The sequence below is a fragment of the Macaca fascicularis genome, chromosome 6 (assembly GCF_037993035.2).
Source record: "Macaca fascicularis isolate 582-1 chromosome 6, T2T-MFA8v1.1".
Lineage (NCBI taxonomy): Eukaryota > Metazoa > Chordata > Mammalia > Primates > Cercopithecidae > Macaca > Macaca fascicularis.
In genome coordinates this window covers 144,319,457-144,338,076 of record NC_088380.1, presented here as the reverse complement: position 1 = coordinate 144,338,076, position 18,620 = coordinate 144,319,457, and the positions used below count along the sequence as shown (strand labels likewise).

The 18,620-nt window shown below is 39.4% G+C and overlaps 1 protein-coding gene across 50 annotated transcripts in view; it reads left to right on the top strand.

The window, feature by feature from the left end:
• Positions 1–18,620, top strand: part of LOC102118988 (myosin regulatory light chain 10-like) — a 113,152-nt gene that overhangs the window by 41,698 nt on the left and 52,834 nt on the right. The window lies entirely within an intron of this gene.

Below are 18,620 nucleotides of genomic sequence, written 5' to 3'. Positions count from 1 at the left end.
AGGTTTGAAAGATAACAAGCTGAGTCTTAGAAATTACTGAAACAATTTAAAATATTATTTATTTATTAAAAATATTTCAGAACTAATTTGAGTAAATGATAAAGCAAAGCCAAACACAAAAAGGAGTAATTTCTAAAAGAAAGCTCACCCTTGGCCGGGCGCGGTGGCTCAAGCCTGTAATCCCAGCACTTTGGGAGGCCGAGACGGGCGGATCACGAGGTCAGGAGATCGAGACCATCCTGGCTAACACGGTGAAACCCCGTCTCTACTAAAAAATACAAAAAACTAGCCGGGCGAGGTGGCGGGCGCCTGTAGTCCCAGCTACTCGGGAGGCTGAGGCAGGAGAATGGTCTAAACCCGGGAGGCGGAGCTTGCAGTGAGCTGAGATCCGGCCACTGTACCCAAGCCTGGGCGACAGAGCAAGACTCTGTCTCAAAAAAAAAAAAAAAAAAAAAAAAAAAAAAAAAAAAAACAATGCTCACCCTTAAATATTGGTTTCTCTTGCTAAAGCCACTGTAGTCTCTTACATTTGATTCTCGTGTATTTTCCTCTAGGGGAGAGAAAAGGAGATTTTTCAAAAGGAAAAAAACCCTTTTGTTTGACTGTTCTGAAAATATCACACTCCAGAATATAAAAATGAAAGTGTGGGTTCATAGTACATGCAGGCCCTACGTGTGGCCTATCCTGAAGTGTTCTTTCATGATTTTATGTGGCACTGGGGATGTCCTTGAGGGAAAAAATAGCCAGGGGTTTTACTTTGGTGATGAGTTATGCTAGCAGGCTTCATGTCTCACGTAAATGGTAACCTTTGCTGAGTGTAACCCTAGCTCTTTGTAAAGAGAACAGAATTAGACTCCACCAAATGAAGAGTCCAAGACCTTGGCAATCTTACCCTGGAAAGATGACAAGATACATAGAGATCAGACAAATGAACAATGATGATGCCTTTATAACATTGCCTGAATAGCTAGGATGTCTGCAGAGTTATACTGGCTTCATGGATATTATATAGGTTCAGTGGTCTGAAAAATAGGACATTAGATCTATTTCAAAGTGAACAACTGTAGAATTTGACAGTAGCTTCATTAGGAAAAAAAGAGGAAAGAGAAGTAAGGTAAGGCAGGTTTAGCAATGTACAGTATTTTAAATGTATCAAAATGTCACATTAGTGAGAATATTTTAAATTCATACAATAACCTAAACTCTGCATTCTTTTAAAATGTTTCTTAAGTTATTTTGATTTGATGGAGAGTTTATTATGCTGTTCCATATACTTTCTTTTGCTTGCCTATTTTATTATTTAGTGTTTTTGTTTCGCTTTGTTTTTAGAGACAGGATCTTACTCTGTCACCCAGTCTGGAGTGCAGTGGCATGACCATATGTCACTGCAACCTTGAACTCCTGGGCTTAAGTGATACTCCCACCTCAGCCTCCCCAGTAGCTAGGACTACTGGCATGTGCCACTATGCCTCGCTAATTTTTTTTTTTTTTTTTTTGTAGAAATGGAGTTTTGCTGGGTAGCAGAGGCTGGAGATTTAGTGTTTGCATGTTTATCTATCTTCTATTTGATAACAGATGCCATACTAGGTAACCTTTATTCACATAAAGATAATTAATTCAAAGTGTCCATAAAGCACCAGATATGGTGGAAGATTTTAACAATTTAATTACTTTATTTATTTATTTATTAATTTTTTAAGAGACAGGATCTTGCTATGTTGCCCAAGCTGGAGTGCAGTAGCTGTTCACATGGGCGATCCTAGCACACTACAGCCTCAAACTCCTGGCTTCAGGCAGTCCTTCACCTCAGCCTCTGGAGCAGCTGAGACTTCAGGTGTGTGCCACCGCACCTGGCCATTTTTTATTTTCTATTACACCTAACAGGGTTGGAGGGAGAACAAATAGTTGAGGAAAGAGGTACGTGAATTAAGTCAGTAAAGGAGTTGTGAGTTTTGTGTGTATGAGATGGTTTCCATCACTTTCCGAAAAATCCAGCTTCTGCTATGGCCCACTATGGCAGTCCACAGTCACCACTGTGACTGTAGTATTAGTCCCTGCAAAAATAAATGCATCTGTTTTGTGAACATACTCAAGCTGCTCAAGAAGATGATGATATTTGACGTCAACTGAGTATTTTGGTGGTAGTTTTGAAAAGTTCTTAAGGAAGCTTGATACATGGGAAATTCTAAAGATGCATCTCACTATTTCTTCCCCAGTTGATCTAGATCATTTTCTAACCAAAGTAGATTTTAATTATTTCATATCTCTTGATGTATTAGCATACAGCCTTCACATTGGTCTCTGTTTCTTTTGTTTTCTTGCTTGCTTGCTTTTGGGAAAATGAAATCACTTTTAAAAAATTTTCAACACATTAAACTGATGTCAAGGGTGAGCTATTGTTTTCTACATGACTGGAAATTTTACTTCACATTTAGAGTTTTGTCTCGTCCCCAGTGTTTTGTTAAATTTTTTTATTTTACAAAGTGCCAAAGAGCAGGTCTGTCCTGTCATTGTTAATCATCTGTCTCTCCATGTTAGATTAAAATGCTTATTGTCCTGGTTCTCATGGTTCCTATATCTAAATTGTGTTTTTATATAAAACCATTTACTCTATGAAGTTGTTACAAAAGATGCGTTTCTATTTGAATATCTATGTAGCTCAACCTTTACTGTACTTGTTTTCTTGTTGTCAAAGTCCACATTGTTCATGGCCTTTCTCAAACAGCTTCTCCATCAAAAGATATGATGCCTGTCATGAGTTATTAATGTTACTACTTCTTTCCCTTGATACTGAAATCCTAGTGGAATTAGAAACAACTGGGACGTATCTTTAAAATCTTACTCACTGGAGGGCTCTTCTGGGGCATATGGTCTTTCTCCTGTGGCTTGATGTTTTAGGTCAGGAATTTGAGAAGAGCTGGCTGAGCAGTTCATCTCTGATCCAAGTGTTGACAGCTGGGACTAGATAATGCATTTCCCAGATGGTTTCTTCACTCACATGTATAGCACCTTTGTGCCACCTTGATCAGTTCACCCCACTCCCCATCTTGGTGTCCCATCCTTCAGGGATCTCCATGTGGCTTGGGCTTCTCACGGGATAGTGACCTCCTGGTAGTAGATTTCTCACATGAAGGCTTAGAGCACCAAAATAAAATGTTCTAAAAACCATCTCTTAAATATTATCTTTCCCCAATTGTTCTTGTGACAATAGAGGAACTAACTTTAAAAGACCCAATTTGTAGAATTCTTTATAAAAAATTCAGGCCTTAGGGTTCAAATACTAAGATAAAAAGTTGAATGATGTGGCAAGCTACTTTTCACTTGTTTTGTTAGGGAACTTTCAAATTTTGCTAAAAATTGTGTTTATGAGCTTTTTTCTTATTTGAGGGTGAAATGTTGAAATTGAACTAGCCCTAGGGCAAAGGAGAGGAACAGTGATGGTGGGGGGCCCATAGGCCAAGTGAGTAGTCTACACTGCTTCCTGGGTCTCACTCTCTAACACTTGTAGTGGTCATGCTGATGAGAGATGACAGGAAAAAAGTTTCCTAGAGTTAAAAGCCTTCCTGTCCCGGAAGCAACAAACAACTTTGAATCCAACTTTTGGCAGAACTGCTGATTGACATAGTTAATATTTTGCAAGCTCTTCTCACCTCTTCTGTCTGCCCCTCCCCAAAATCCTTTCCTACACACACATTATAGTGTTTTCTTTGTTTAGAACTAGTCCTGCAAACCTATCACTTCCTCAAGCCCACATCAAAACTGACTTGTTTTATTCTAATCTCTAATAGACTGGTTCAAAGACACACATTTCTCCATAAACACATTTCACCCCGTCATTTGTCTTTAGGAAGAGCCATTGCTTTAACCCCAATGGTACCCTCTCCAGTGGTGGCGTTCTGAAGCAGAGACATCATCTTAGAGGTAGGGGAGATTAGATGTCTTTTACATCCTGCTGGATGCAGAAGAGACTTTGATATTTAACCCTCAAACTTTTATTTCCTTTGACATGTCACCTAAAGTAGGAAGAAGATGTTTGTCTTGTTTTTGTTTTTGTTTTTGTTTGAAACGGGGTCTCACTTTGTTGCCCAAGCTGGAGTGCAGTATTACAAGAATATAACTCACTGCCTTGAACTTCTGGGCTCAAGTGATCATCCCTCCTCAGCCTCCCGAGTAGCTGGACTATAGGCGCATGCCACCATGTTCAGCTAATTTTTAAACTTTTTTTGTGGACATGGACTTTTGCTATGTTGCTTGGGCTGGTCTTGAACTCCTGGGTTCAAGCAGTCCTCCCATCCCTCCGTCTCAGAGTGTTGGGATTACATGTGTGAGCCACTGTGCTCAGCCTATTTGTCCTTTTTGATGCTACTGGGTTTAGTACATTTTTGTGTTATAAAATCATGCCCAATTTTTAAAAGGGGCTATTCCATTTCTGTTAGCCATACATACATGCACACAGTTATTGCCCAGAGGAACACTGTGTGCATAAGGACAGCTAAGACCCCATACTGTCATTAGCTGGGAGTCAGGTTACCTCCCACATGGACAGTGTCATGTGCTAGAGATGTGTGCAAGTAGAAGAGTCCTAGAGAGGAGAATCTGTAGCATTAAGTGGGCTTTGCAAATTTAAAAAAAAGAAAAAAAGATCATTCACAACAACCCTCTCTGACCTTAATTTTTAATAACTGTGAAATGGAGTTAATCACCTAGGCACTGTACTAACCACTTTATATACGTAATCTCATTCACTCCTCACAACAACTCCAGTATCTAGGGATATTATTATTCCCATTTTAGAAGAAAGGAAACATAAGCTTAGAGGGTTTACACAAATTGCCCAGAGTCACATGGCTAATAAGCTGTGGAGCCAGAAATAAAATCTACACAGTTCATCTCTAGAGAAGAGAGATCTTCCTTCAAGTACTTCCTTGACCTGTGTGAGTAAATCTCATAATGCGTACTTCTTGGGAAATAGGAGGAAAGGGGACCTAGGCTGTAATGAAAAGCCTGAAGTTCTACTTTATTTATTTATTTTTCTGTCTAGATGAACCTTTATTTTTACACATGTTCTTAAAGTCCAAACTTCTTTTTTTAAATTATACTTTAAGTTCTGGGATACATGTACAGAATGTGCAGGTTTGTTACATAGGTATACACATGTCATGGTGGTTTGCTGTATCCATCAACCTGTCACCTGCATTAGGTACTTCTCCTAATGCTATCCCTCCCCTCGCCCCCATCCCACAACAGGCGCTGGTATGTAATGTTCCCCTCCCTGTGTCCATGTGTTCTCATTGTTCAACTCTCAATTATAAGTGAGAACATGCAGTGTTTGGTTTTCTGTTCCTGTGTTAGTTTGCTGAGAATGATGGTTTCCAGCTTCATCCATGTCCCTGCAAAGGACATGAACTAATTCTTTTTATGGCTGCATAGTATTCCATGGTGTATATGTGCCACATTTTCTTTATCCAGTCTATTATTGATGGGCATTTGGGTTGGTTCCAATTCTTTGCTATTGTGAATAATGCTGCAATAAACATACATGTGCCCGTGTCTTTATAGCAGAATGATTTATAATCCTTGGGGTATATACCCAGTAATGGGATTGCTGGGTCAAATGGTATTTCTGGTGCTAGATCCTTGAGGAATCACCACACTGTCTTCCACACTGGTTGAACTAATTTACACTCCCACCAACAGTGTAAAAGCATTCCTGTTTCTCCACATCCTCTCCAGCATCTGTTGTTTCCTGACTTTTTAATGATTGCCATTCTAACTGGCGTGAGATGGTATTTCATTGTGGTTCTACTTTATAAATAGGCTTTGGGTTTGGGAGGACTCTCTTAAGGATATAAACAGAGATTTCCACCAATAACCTTCTCATATGCAGGACACTGGCTCAGAAACTTAACTCTGAGAATGGTTTATGTTTATTGCTTAGATATATAAGAAGATATATGTGTATTACAGTTAGTTGAACTAGACAGTGTATAAAAAGCCGTTTACAAAATATGAGAGAGATGCCTGATAAATGTGTTGATTCAATTTTTTGGATGTGAAATAGCTTTGGGTTAAAGCCCCAAGACTCACATCAGAGGCCTTGCCAGAGACAGAACTGAAACTATGTTCAGGAAATAAAGATATTTACCATACCCAAAGGGCAAATTCTCACTAGGTCCAGCTGCCTCACTACAGAAAATGATGTAATGACACCTCACTGCAGTTCTCTCAGCATCAGGCAATATATCCATGTGACAAACCTGAACATGTTCCCCTGAATCTTTAAAAAAAAAAAAAAAAAAAGAGAAGGAAAGAAAAATAAACGAATTCTACAAGGGGAGGGGAAGAACGTGATTGGGACAGGTTAGGATTATATCTTTTTTCCCTTACCCTCTTCCACTAGTACAGTTTAATTTAGCTCCTTGCCACCTTGGCAGTATTGATCTGTGTGAGAGACTGAGAAGCTGAGGCAGAGAGGGGGAGAGAAGTAGGACAGTGACAAGCTCATGGAGGCAAGGGGCAGTTTGAAGTGCAAGGAAACGGGACTGGGGGGCCGGGTGATCATGATAATAAATACATGCGAGGAGCAGGAGCATTTTGGGGAGGTTATAGAGAAGCTGGGACTTAGAGAGCACTGAGATCGGCAGTCGGGCTTTATAGGTTCAGACTTAATCTCAGGGCTGTCCCTGGTCCCTACAGTCACTTCTGGGATGATGCAGAAGCAAAGTTCCCTAAGGTCACAGAATTATTGAATATTAAAGTCCCACATAACCTCAGAGGCCATCAAGTACATATAGCCCCTCAATTTCAGTTTAAAGGGAATTTAAAGTGATTTTGTCCAGTTGATTTAAAACAGCTTTGATTTTCATGGCAGCCTTTAATATCACTTTCTTTTGCAAGTTGCTTTCCTGTTAAAAATTCTATCTGTAGAAGACCCCGTGTATGTGTGTTTGTCTGTGTGTGTTTATGTGGATGTGATGTCGATGGTGGACCTCTTTTGTCAGACAATAGAGTGAAAGATTGTGATTTTAATTACCTTTTTAGCTGCAAATCAGGAACAAAATTAGCCAATCTATAGATATTTATGAAGTATCCATTCAATGTATTCCTTTGTTTCTGATGGCCAGACAGATATTTTATTTTATTTATTTATTGAGACAGGTTCTCACTCTGTTGCCCAGACTTGAATGCAGCGTCACTCACTGCGGCCTCAACCTCCCAGACTCAAGCCATCCTCCCCACCTCAGCCTCCTGGATAGCTGAGACTACAGGCGTGCGCCACAACACCTGGCTAATTTTTTTTTTGTAGAGACAGGGTTTTGCCCTGTTGCTGAGGCTGGTCTCCATCTCCTAGGCTCAAGTGATCTGCCTGCCTCAGCCTACCAACCTGCTGGGATTACAGGAGTGTAGACAGCACATTTTAGGCACATAATTTGGATAACCATTTGCTTTCTTTTTTTTTTTGAGATGGAGTCTCGCTTTGTCGCCTAGGCTGGAGTGCAGTGGCACCATCTCGGCTCACTGCAAGTTCCGCCTCCTGGGTTCAAGCAATTCTCCTGCCTCAGCCTCCCGAGTAGCTGGTATTACAGGCATGTGCCACCATGCCTGGCTAATTTTTTTATATTTTTAGTAGAGACGGGGTTTCACCATATTGGCCAGGCTGGTCTGGAACTCCTGACCTTGTGATCTGCCTGCCTTGGCCTCCCAAAGTGCTGGGGTTACGGGTGTGAGGCCCTTCGCCCCAGCCAATCTTTTGCTTTCTAAGTGCTCACATATTCAGTAGGGAAAGAAATAATAATAACAGTTTCTCAAGTACAATGGAAAACCACTTGATTGTTTTACAGTGATTCTCAAAATTTAACATGTATATGCATCATTCCAAAATCTTGCTAGAATGCAGATTCTGGGCCGGGCACGGTGGCTCAAGCCTGTAATCCCAGCACTTTGGGAGGCCGAGACGGGTGGATCACGAGGTCAGGAGATCGAGACCATCCTGGCTAACACGGTGAAACCCCGTCTCTACTAAAAAAATACAAAAAAAAAAACTAGCCGGGTGTGTTGGCGGGCGCCTGTAGTCCCGGCTACTCGGGAGGCTGAGGCAGGAGAATGGCGTAAACCCGGGAGGCGGAGTTTGCAGTGAGCTGAGATCCGGCCACTGCACTCCAGCCTGGGCGACAGAGCGAGACTCCATCTCAAAAAAAAAAAAAAAAAAAAAAAAAGAATGCAGATTCTGATTTAGTATGTCTGGGATTTCTTACAGACACCTAGGTAAAATGGATGCTGTTGGTCCACAGACCACACTTTGGCAAATAGCTGAATAAAGTCTTAGCATTGGTTAAAATGTAAGGCATGCATAGGGAATAGCAAGTCAGTTTGACAGGGAAGATCAGATCTCAAAGAGCCTTGAATGCCAAGGTAAGGATTTAGGTGATATTCTATGTAAAAGAATCATTGTAGTTTCCTATACTGGGTAGAAAGTGACATGATAGAACCTGTACTTAAGGGAGATTTATCTGTCATCATGTATAGGACAGATGTGGTGGAAGCTTTATATTAGGTATTTAGTACCTAATACTAATTCCTGGCCCTTAATTCCTGGCCCTTAATGCCAAATGAGAAAAAATTGCAGGAAGGAGAGAGGAGGGGGGACTGGCAATAGAGAAGCTACCTGCTTTATAGACTGTCCCTGGGTGAGGATAAGGAGTTCTTTGGATCACAAATATCTTTAGTCTGCCCAAATTCCAAGAGATCCCTGCAAATCCCTTGCTTATTTAAGGATGCAGTCATAAAATATGGTAAATTTCTCTGCTAGATCCAATTTATCAAAAATGTATTGAGTGCCAAATACAGTCCTCTGCTATTTCAGGCATCTGTGTATTTCCTAGAGTATTTAATGAAGGATCCTTGTAATGTTAATGGTGAATGAAGGAATTCATTCTGCTTAATTCTCCTATTTCAGCTTAAGATGCAACAATATATCCTTGATAAGACTATTTAAAAAGCAAGGACATGATAAACACAAAATATAGGATAGTGGTTACAATTGGGGGAAAGTAAGGGGAAGAGATAAGGGAAGAGTAAATAGATGATGTGAGTTATTGTTATTGTTCTAGTTTTTGGGTTTGAGTAATTGATTCACTGGATTTGTTATATTATAAAAATAAATAAGGAAATGAACCAGTAAATAAAGTAGAAGAGTACCATGTATGTTAATAATACAAAATATGATTAATTAAGCACCTGAAGTCAATTTTTTTTTTTTTTTTTTTGAGACAGAGTCTCGCTCTGTCACCCTGGCCGGATCTCAGCTCACTGCAAGCTCTGTCTCCCGGGTTTACGCCATTCTCCTGCCTCAGCCTCCAGAGTAGCTGGGACTACACCGCCACCTCGCCTGGCTAGTTTTTTGTATTTTTTTAGTAGAGACGGGGTTTCACCGTGTTAGCCAGGATGGTCTCGATCTCCTGACCTCGTGATCCGCCCGTCTCGGCCTCCCAAAGTGCTGGGATTACAGGCTTGAGCCACCGCGCCCGGCCTGAAGTCTATTTTTTTAAATCTACATGAACACACACTCAAAAGTAATATCGGAGTGTCCGTCCTGTCTACAGGGTCTGCCAAAAGTGGGAGAATGAAATTAAAGTCGCTGCATCAGCCTATACTACTATGGAGGGCTTTTCTGTTTAGTATAATTTCACAATGCAGATAGTTCAAATAGTTATCCCATCCAGTCTGATGCTTGGTGAGATCAGGTAAGGCAGTAGCCCCAACAAAATATACTAACATTCTACTATCTAAGTTTTTGTTCCATTCAGTAGTTTACATAGGGCTTTCACATATCAAAATATGCTTGCCTGCCATTTTACTCAGTGTTACATTCTTGCCTTCTTGAATCTGGGGCCAGAGGTCTTGGAAGAATGTCTTGTGGGAATTTGGTGTGAATGTCTTGGAGGAGTTTGGTGTGCTCAGAGTATTGTACTTATAATTGCCTGACATTAAATCTTTTCTAATCATTGACATGATACCAAGGTATGAAGAAATACATCCTGGGAGGTCAAATTCACTTTCAAAATAAAAGTTCCTTCTTTGTTTTCTGTCCTAGTGAGTGAGTGGAGTTCTGGCTCATTTTACAGAATATACAGGAATTACTCATGTCAGAAACTTAGGATATAGCAAAATACAGTCAGTGCTAAAACAACTCTGAGTATAATTTAATTCTTTTGATGCATAAGGCATTTTTAGGGACTTGGGTGATCCACACAAATGAATCTTCCTGAAAATTGAAATAAACCTATTATTGCAAAAATATTTAAAAAATAAAAGTAGTAAATGCTTAAGGACAAAAATTCTAAAAATTCAGAGCAGTGAAGGTACAAAGTGAAAGGTAAAACTGACCCTTCCAAATCCCCAATTTCTACTATTAACAGTTTCTTGTATACCTATACAGAAAATTTATCTGCATATTCAGCTCTGTATATACTTTTTTTTCACAAATGGGATCATACTATAGTGGAATTACAGGGGATAAAAGGATATTCATTTTATATTTTAATAGTTACAGCTAAATTGCCCTTTTGTTAAGTGGTACATTCTCAGTGGTTGTTTGAGAATAACTTCCTCAGTGCTTCTAAAATATATCCCATTGTTTTTTAAACTTGCTTTATTTTTACTCATAAGTGAGGCTGTGCATCTTTTGTATGTGTATTGGTTACTTCTGCTTTCCCTTCTTGTAAAATGCCTGTTGAGAACTGAATATTTTCCCCTCTGGTAAAATGCCTCCAAATTGAACACAGAACATTAACGATGTGTTTTTACAGCTACATTTTTATAATTAGACTCCATTAAAGGTGAATGTTCAAGAAATAATAGTTTAAAATCTTGAGATTCTTTTTCATTTTTTAAAATATAATACATTGTCATACCAATGTCTAATACCAAGATGATGACATTTGGTGATTTAATGAACATTTGTACTTTACCCAGTCTTTAGTCTAATTTGAGCCTCATGCAAGTTTGGAAGATTCCTGAAGTGGAAAGCCCCAACAATAAAAAGGGGGTTTGTGATAGTTGACTTCCCAGTCACTCCCAGCTCCATCCAAACAGTGCGTACTTTCCTCCCACTTTGCTGATAAATAACCTTGGAAATAAATTTATACCCATGGGTATAATTCTATGAGTTTAGTGCTCATGCCTCTTTTTGTTATCTATACAGTTTCTATCATACTATGGCTACTTAGGAAGTGTCTAAGAAAAACAACAGTTATGCTGGTATTTGATTTGTCAGTTGTGGCTGGGGGCATCAGTGGGACATAGAGCAGAATTCTTGCTGAGGAATATGATCCTCACTTGATTCTAATTTTATCTTTGTGGTGAAGCTTTGAAATATGAGGACAGCTGATGTTGAATAAATCTGTCCTCACAAGCTGTATGAGATTGAAGTAAAATTAAATATTTGGGGTTAAATCCAAATGTAAAGATGTGGAAACGGCTGATTAATCTTTTGGTATTTCACTTTCTGCATCTTGGTAAAAAGGAACTGTTCGTTGTGATAAACACAAAATAGCAACAGTCCAGTTTGAGGCTTATGATAAGCTAAATGTGTGCCCTAACTTAAGGTCTAACATTTTATAAAAGACGAAGTAGAGTTCTTACTTTTCACCCCAACCTCCACCCTGCTGATAAAATGATAGGCTATACATACTTGATTTTGTTAGCGACTTCTCTTTCTTTGTTTTTCTCCCTGAATAAAAGGTTTCTACTAATGAAATAGTGAGGCCCACACTTGCACTTGGGTTGGGGTAATAATCCTGTGTGGTCTTTGTAAGTGTGCAAATGATGAGACCCCAAACTCCTAGTAGATTCTTACCTAGGTGACTAAATGTATTGCTAATTGCTAAGGAATAAATAAATGTGTGTGCTCCAAGAATAGATTGCTGGCTTTTCTTCAGCTGACTGGATTACTAAGGTAGAAAAGCACTAAAAATAAATCAGGGCACAAATTCTCCTGCCAGGAATTGAGCATTGAGATAACTTGTCTGCCTGGTGGTGTTGACATCATCTGTTCTCCTAATGCACTGCATAAATAGGAGCCAGAATGAGAAATAGATTTGGCCATGAACTATTGTCAGTAAAAGTCCTTAACCCTTGTCCTGATATACCTGTTGCTGCTTGTTGCCAGGTTTAAGTTAATTAGTCCATCCAACTCCTCTAGGAGATAGCTAAGTACAGCAAGGTGAGAACTCAAAACCAAACTCAGGGTCAATCTCAGGGGAAATCATTTGATCTCTTTTAGCTTCAAATATATTTTTGCTAGTTCTCTTCTGTCAGTTGGGTTTCAGTGTTTCCCCCAAGGGATCAGGTTTTAACAGAGTTGGAAATGTGGGAAGACATCTCAGGAAATCAGTTCTCTAGGACCTGAAGATTGCACAGTGATCCAAGTTCCCTGACGTGGAGTTAAGGATTCTTATCACTGAATTCCTTTTCTGTTATTACTTCAAATGTCCTGAGCAGAAAGCCTTAGACAGTTAGAATTAACCTATGGATCTCATGTGAACTAAAATGGGAGGAAATTCATGCAAATCCCTACCTTCTTTATATCTGAACCTACTTTCTTTTAGTTTTATAGCAAGTTGCATTTAACTGAAATAATACTGTCTCACACTGATTAAGTCCTTGATGCTCACAAAATGCTTTCACACATTTATCTTGTGATCACGGCAAGCCTGTAAGGAAGGCAGATGTTCTTAACCTCTTATTAACTGCTGGACTCAGAAAAGCCAGCAGATTGAGACTGGCAGCAGTTGGTGTTAAGATCCCTGGGAGCTCTGGGATTTCATAGTCCACATAGTCAGCAGTGAATGGTCGGATCCATTTCTCTGGGGAAAGTTTGGGAAGTTTGTTCTGTTTAAGTAAAGTTTGTTTATTTAAATATTTGTACAAAATATGCATTCTCATTATAGAAAATTTGGAAATATGGAAGAAAAAAATCAACCACAGACTGAGCACACAAAAACAAATTCCTTGGGTTTCCTGTTTTTTGACTGAATCTGTGAGATGGAAGGAGAGATCAGTAGGTATTCAATAATGTTTATTCTGTCTCCACTCCTTTCCTTGTGTTCAGCATAATGCACACAACAGACATTTAAATTCAGTCTCCTCTTCTAGGAATCCTTCATAGGTAGGTACTGACTAAGTCTTCAGAGCTGAGCTCTAAAAGGTGAGTCAGAATCTTTCCATAATCCCTGGTAGAGATCAGCTGTTAACTGTTCTCCTTTTGTTACCATTCTCTTTTTTTCCACACAACACTCTTCCTTTCCTCTGGCTACATCAGTATGTTTTCTCTTTGTCTTTCTCTGCTGTTTATCATTTTCAGGCTTAAAGTCAGCAGCAGATTCTGCCTGGCCTCCCCAGGGCAGAGTCAAGGGCCCCAATAGCAATGAAGAGAATGAAAGGACAAATATGGAAATTTCTGCTTTTTCTAATCTCCCACTCACCCAGCTTGGCACTGGTTTCTCAGAAGTACACTGACCAAAAAGAGGAGTGTTGGGCAGTCCAGGAACTTTTCTTTTCTTTTTTTTTTTGAGACGGAGTTTTGCTCTTGTCGCCCAGGCGGGAGTGCAATGGCGTGATCTTGGCTCACTGCAACCTCCGCCTCCCGGGTTCAAGTGATTCTCCTGCCTCAGCCTCCGGAGTAGCTGAGATTACAGGCGCACACCGCATGCCCAGCTAATTTTGTATTTTTTAGTAGAGATGGGATTTCGCTATGTTGGCCGTGCTGGTCTTGAACTCCTGACCTCAGGTGATGCGCCCGAAGTGCTGGGATTACAGGCGTGAGCCATCGTGCCTGGCCCAGTGCAGGAACTTTAACAGCTCCAGATGTTCGGAGCCTGGAAATACTGAGCTCCAGTCTATCTTTGAATCCTCTACTGCATTTTGCTTAGTTCTTAAATAATAGATATTAGTTTTTATTGATGAATCTGTGTGTGAGTGAGTGAATGTGTTTGGTCCTGATACTGGAAATAGGAAGCCACTATACTGGTTTCCTATAAGTTAAAATCATCAGGATTGTATTCTCTGTCCTGTCCCCAAGGAATTAAGAATATTTGATTTTTCTCATCTCTAGGATCAATATGATGTGAGAAAACCCAGCTAACCAGCAGCCTTCGTTTCAAAGATACTCACAGCCTCCACGTTGTCTTGTTTGGTTTTCTGCTCCTGTTGCCCCAGAGAAAGAGCCTCTCAAAGCTGGGTTTGAAGAGGGTCCCTGCTCTCTGGCAAGAAGGAGCATAAATTGGAATGACAGCTGTGTGCAAGGAGGCTAGTGTATAAATCGGAAAGGATGGGGAAGAGTCTTCCTATTCTACTGTAGTTGATGCAGTTCCAGCTTTCAATTTATCATACTTGGGAAGTGCTCATCTTCCCAACAGGACAGAAAATATGTGACCCTGAATTAACCACTAATAATTGTACATCAAATCTAAATGGGAATGAGGAGATAAAAGGCAGGGTAGAGCCAAAGTCTCATGGTAAGCAAAGCATTTTTAGCTGGAATGTAAAGAATGTTGGTATTGGCGTTTAAAGGAAATTCAAGCTGCCCTTCCCTTCAGTCCAGATAGCTCACAGTTGTTTGAGTCACAATTACAATTTTACTGATTTCGGAAATCTAATATTAATCTTAGCATTGGCTTTAGTGGAGAATCTATCCAATGTTGTAGATCTTTATGGAGAAGTATTTTAAATTGTGAAATGACTTTTTTTTTTTTTCTTAGACACGTAAGACTTTTATACACTGTTGGTGGATGTGCTTTTGATTGTGCTGTATTTAAAATACAATAAGGCCGGGCGCGGTGGCTCAAGCCTGTGTAATCCCAGCACTTTGGGAGGCCGAGACGGGCGGATCACGAGGTCAGGAGATCGAGTCGAGACCATCCTGGCTAACACGGTGAAACCCCGTCTCTACTAAAATACAAAAAAAAAAAAATTAGCCGGGCGAGGTGGCGGGCGCCTGTACTCCCAGCTACTTGGGAGGCTGAGGCAGGAGAATGGCATGAACCCGGGGGGCGGGGCTTGCAGTGAGCTGAGATCTGGCCACTGCACTCCAGCCTGGGCGACAGAGCCAGACTCCGTCTCAAAAAAAAAAAAAAAAAAAAAAAAAATACAATAAAAACAATTTAGGTCCAGCATAGAAGCTGAAGAATATCTCTTATCCAAAATGCTTGTTTCAGGTTTGAGATCTTTTTTTTTCCTTCAGATTTTGGAATATTTGCCAATTAAATGCTCCTTTGAGCGTCATGTCAGTGCTGAAAAACTTTTGGATTTTGGAATATTGAGGATTTTGAATTTTTGGATTAGGAATGCTCAGCCTGTGTAGAGAAACTTCCTCTTACCATGCATAAGCTGAAAAAAATTTTTGACAAGAATATACTTCCACTCTCTATTATGAATTATAGAATTAAATAGCAGGCTTTGATTGAGGGTCTATTGTACTGCCCAGTACGGAGCAGCTGGAGAGTAACAAATCAAACAAAAGGAAGAAAAAGAAAAAATCCTACTACATTAATAGTAATTTAAGTGTATAGAACATGGTGTAAACATTTCAAAAGCCATTCAACTCAGTATTTTTTGAGCCTCTCATATAGACTACCTACTTTATTTTGTTTTGTTTTGTAGCCCCAGACGACTTCTTTCTAGTTTCAGCCAATTGTTTAAAAACTAAATAATGCTTGTTGTATATGACAGAAGCTGGGAGAACTCAGTATTATACCATTTCCAGTAGTAGTGCAAAAAAAGGCAAATTGTTTGAGGATGATTCATTAGAAACATGGCCTCCTTCATCAAAGGATGGCATGTTCTGTCATTAGAGAAGTAATTTATGTGATGTGATCATGAGTGCTGTTGACTTAGAGGGCTTGTAACCTGTAGGAATCTGTGACTCAGCATCTGGCCCCTGGAAGCAGGTTCTTAGCAGGCTGTCAAAGCTCAAGGTGAGCTTCAGGTCATCCAACTCCTCAGGTTTTTTTTTTTTTTTTTTTAAAACAAATGAGGACCTGAAGTCCAGAGAAGAGAGGCCATTTGCCATGGTAGTGTGTTATTGCCAGAGGAATATCAGGAGAGATTGTGAAATTTGAAAAAAAAAAAATTATCAAATGTCCTTCAGAATGCTAGGCGTTGACTAGTAAATACTTCTAGGTTATCTGATTCTATAGTGCTCTGCACCTTTCGTTGCCTTTGAACTATTTTAAATCCTTTAAAATTATAGAAAACTGAGGGTAATACAAATTACTCTTGTCTGTAGAAATGCAAATGAACTTTGTCTTGTGAAGGTGCAATTGTTACCACTCCTCAAACACATGAAGCTGGGTTTGCATTTACTAACACACTCATTTCAGCATTTCTGGCTGCCTCTTGTGCCAGTTTTTAACGTTTTACTGGATCTGTCTTTAATGAGTTAAATGAAACCTTTAATGTGTTTATTTTATATTTGTATGGCAGTCATAATTTTGACTTAAACATTATCTTTTAACAGGAAGAAACTAAGATTTTAGTAAGCGTTCCCTGTTCTTTTTGTTAAATAAACAAGTCAACAAATGTAGTGTAAATGTCCAATCGGCTTTTATTAGCAATTCATAAATTGGAGCAACATCTCATTCTATAAAATAGAATAGATGCTTTGCAGGGCATGTCAGAACAATTGGTTTATGAAGGTGGAAACAAGGAAACAAAAATTGAAAAAGCATATTGGTTAACATCAAGTTACTTCAAGTTACTTTTCTTATAAGGGTTAATCAGAGGGGACTTCCCTATCATGCCAACTCTGGTTAACTGCGCCTCTTTTGATTGGTTACTGGGATTCTCCTGTTTTCAAGAAAAATTGATCTTTTGGGGTTTTACCTGCTTCCTTAATGTTTCAGTTTGACTTTGTGATACTTAGCATGAGTGACTTCATTTTAGTTTGGTCTTTTGGGGCCTAGTACAGGAGCTTAGTCCAAAACAGTGACCTCCTATAAATTTTATTTAACACTTCATTCACTGTGAATAGGTAGAAGCACTATTTACGTGGGTTTCTGAAATGGCTAGACAATCAGTTATAATTTTTTCTCACATTTTCATATGTTTATTGATCATGTGAGTAGCATCTTCTTAAAAAATATTTTATCGAGGGTGAATTTCATGTAACATAAAATTAACCATTTTAAAGTGAATGATTCAGTGGCATTTAGTACATGCATAATATATTGTAAGCACACTTCCATCTAGTTCCGAAACATTCCCATTACTTCCGAATAAAACCTCTTATCCATTAAGAAGTTTCTCCCCATGCCTCTTCCCTATATCCCCTAGCAACCACCAATCTGTATTCCGTTTCTTTGGAATTTCCTATTCTAGATATTTTCTATAAATGTTATCATACAATATGTGACATTTTGTGCCTGGCTGCTTTCACTTATAATAATGGTTTGGAGGTCTATCCATGTTATAGATCAGTGCTTCATTTTTTTGGGGGTGAATAAAATTCCATTGTATGTCTATACCACAATTTGTTTATCCATTCTTCCACTGATGGACATCTGGGCTGTTCCTACCTTTTGGTTATTATAAATAGTGCTGGCATGAACATGCATGTACATGTACTTGTTTGAGGGCCTATTTACTGATTTGGGGTGTATAACCTAGGAATGGAATTGCAGCATCATAGGGTAATTCTGTTTAATTTTTTGAGGAACTGCCACACTGTTTCCACAGAGGTTGAACTATTTTACATTCCTGTCAGCAATGTATGAGGGTTCCAGTTTTTCCACATCCTTGCCAACCCTTGTTATTTTCCATTTTGAAAATTATGTCCATCTAGTGAGTGTGAAGTGGTACTGCATTGTGGTTTTATTTGCATTTCATTAACGACTAATGATGTTCAGCATCTTTTCATGAGCTTATTAATCATAGAATTTTGAACATTGCATCATATTTTGGATATACTTGGGAATATTTTGAATATATCAGGGAGGCTGGCTTTCAAAAAGAAATATTTGTGTTTCCCACATAATACAAGTAATCATTCCCTGATTTGTGTTTCTTAATTTAAGATTTTATATATTAACTTTTATTAAAGTGATTCCTATAAAACAATTATCTTTTTTGGAGACAAACTGGAGAGGATTATCTTTATTCTTTTTTTTTTTTTTTTTTTTTTTTGAGACGGAGTCTCGCTCTGTCGCCCAGGCTGGAGTGCAGTGGCGCGATCTCGGCTCACTGCAAGCTCCGCCTCCTGGGTTTACGCCATTCTCCTGCCTCAGCCTCCTGAGTAGCTGGGACTACAGGCGCCCGCCACGGCGCCCGGCTAATTTTTTGTATTTTTAGTAGAGACGGGGTTTCACCGTGGTCTCGATCTCCTGACCTTGTGATCCGCCCGCCTCGGCCTCCCAAAGTGCTGGGATTACAGGCGTGAGCCACCGCGCCCGGCCTTATCTTTATTCTTATATGACACTCTTTATACAGTATTTTCACAGACCATTCCTGAATCTTCTGCAGTATCAAGCAACTGCTATTAAAGAACTCAGAAAAATGTTGCTATGGTGATACTATTTGTCCTTGTGAAACACAGCTATGTGAGCTGTTTTATGCTTAAAATCTTG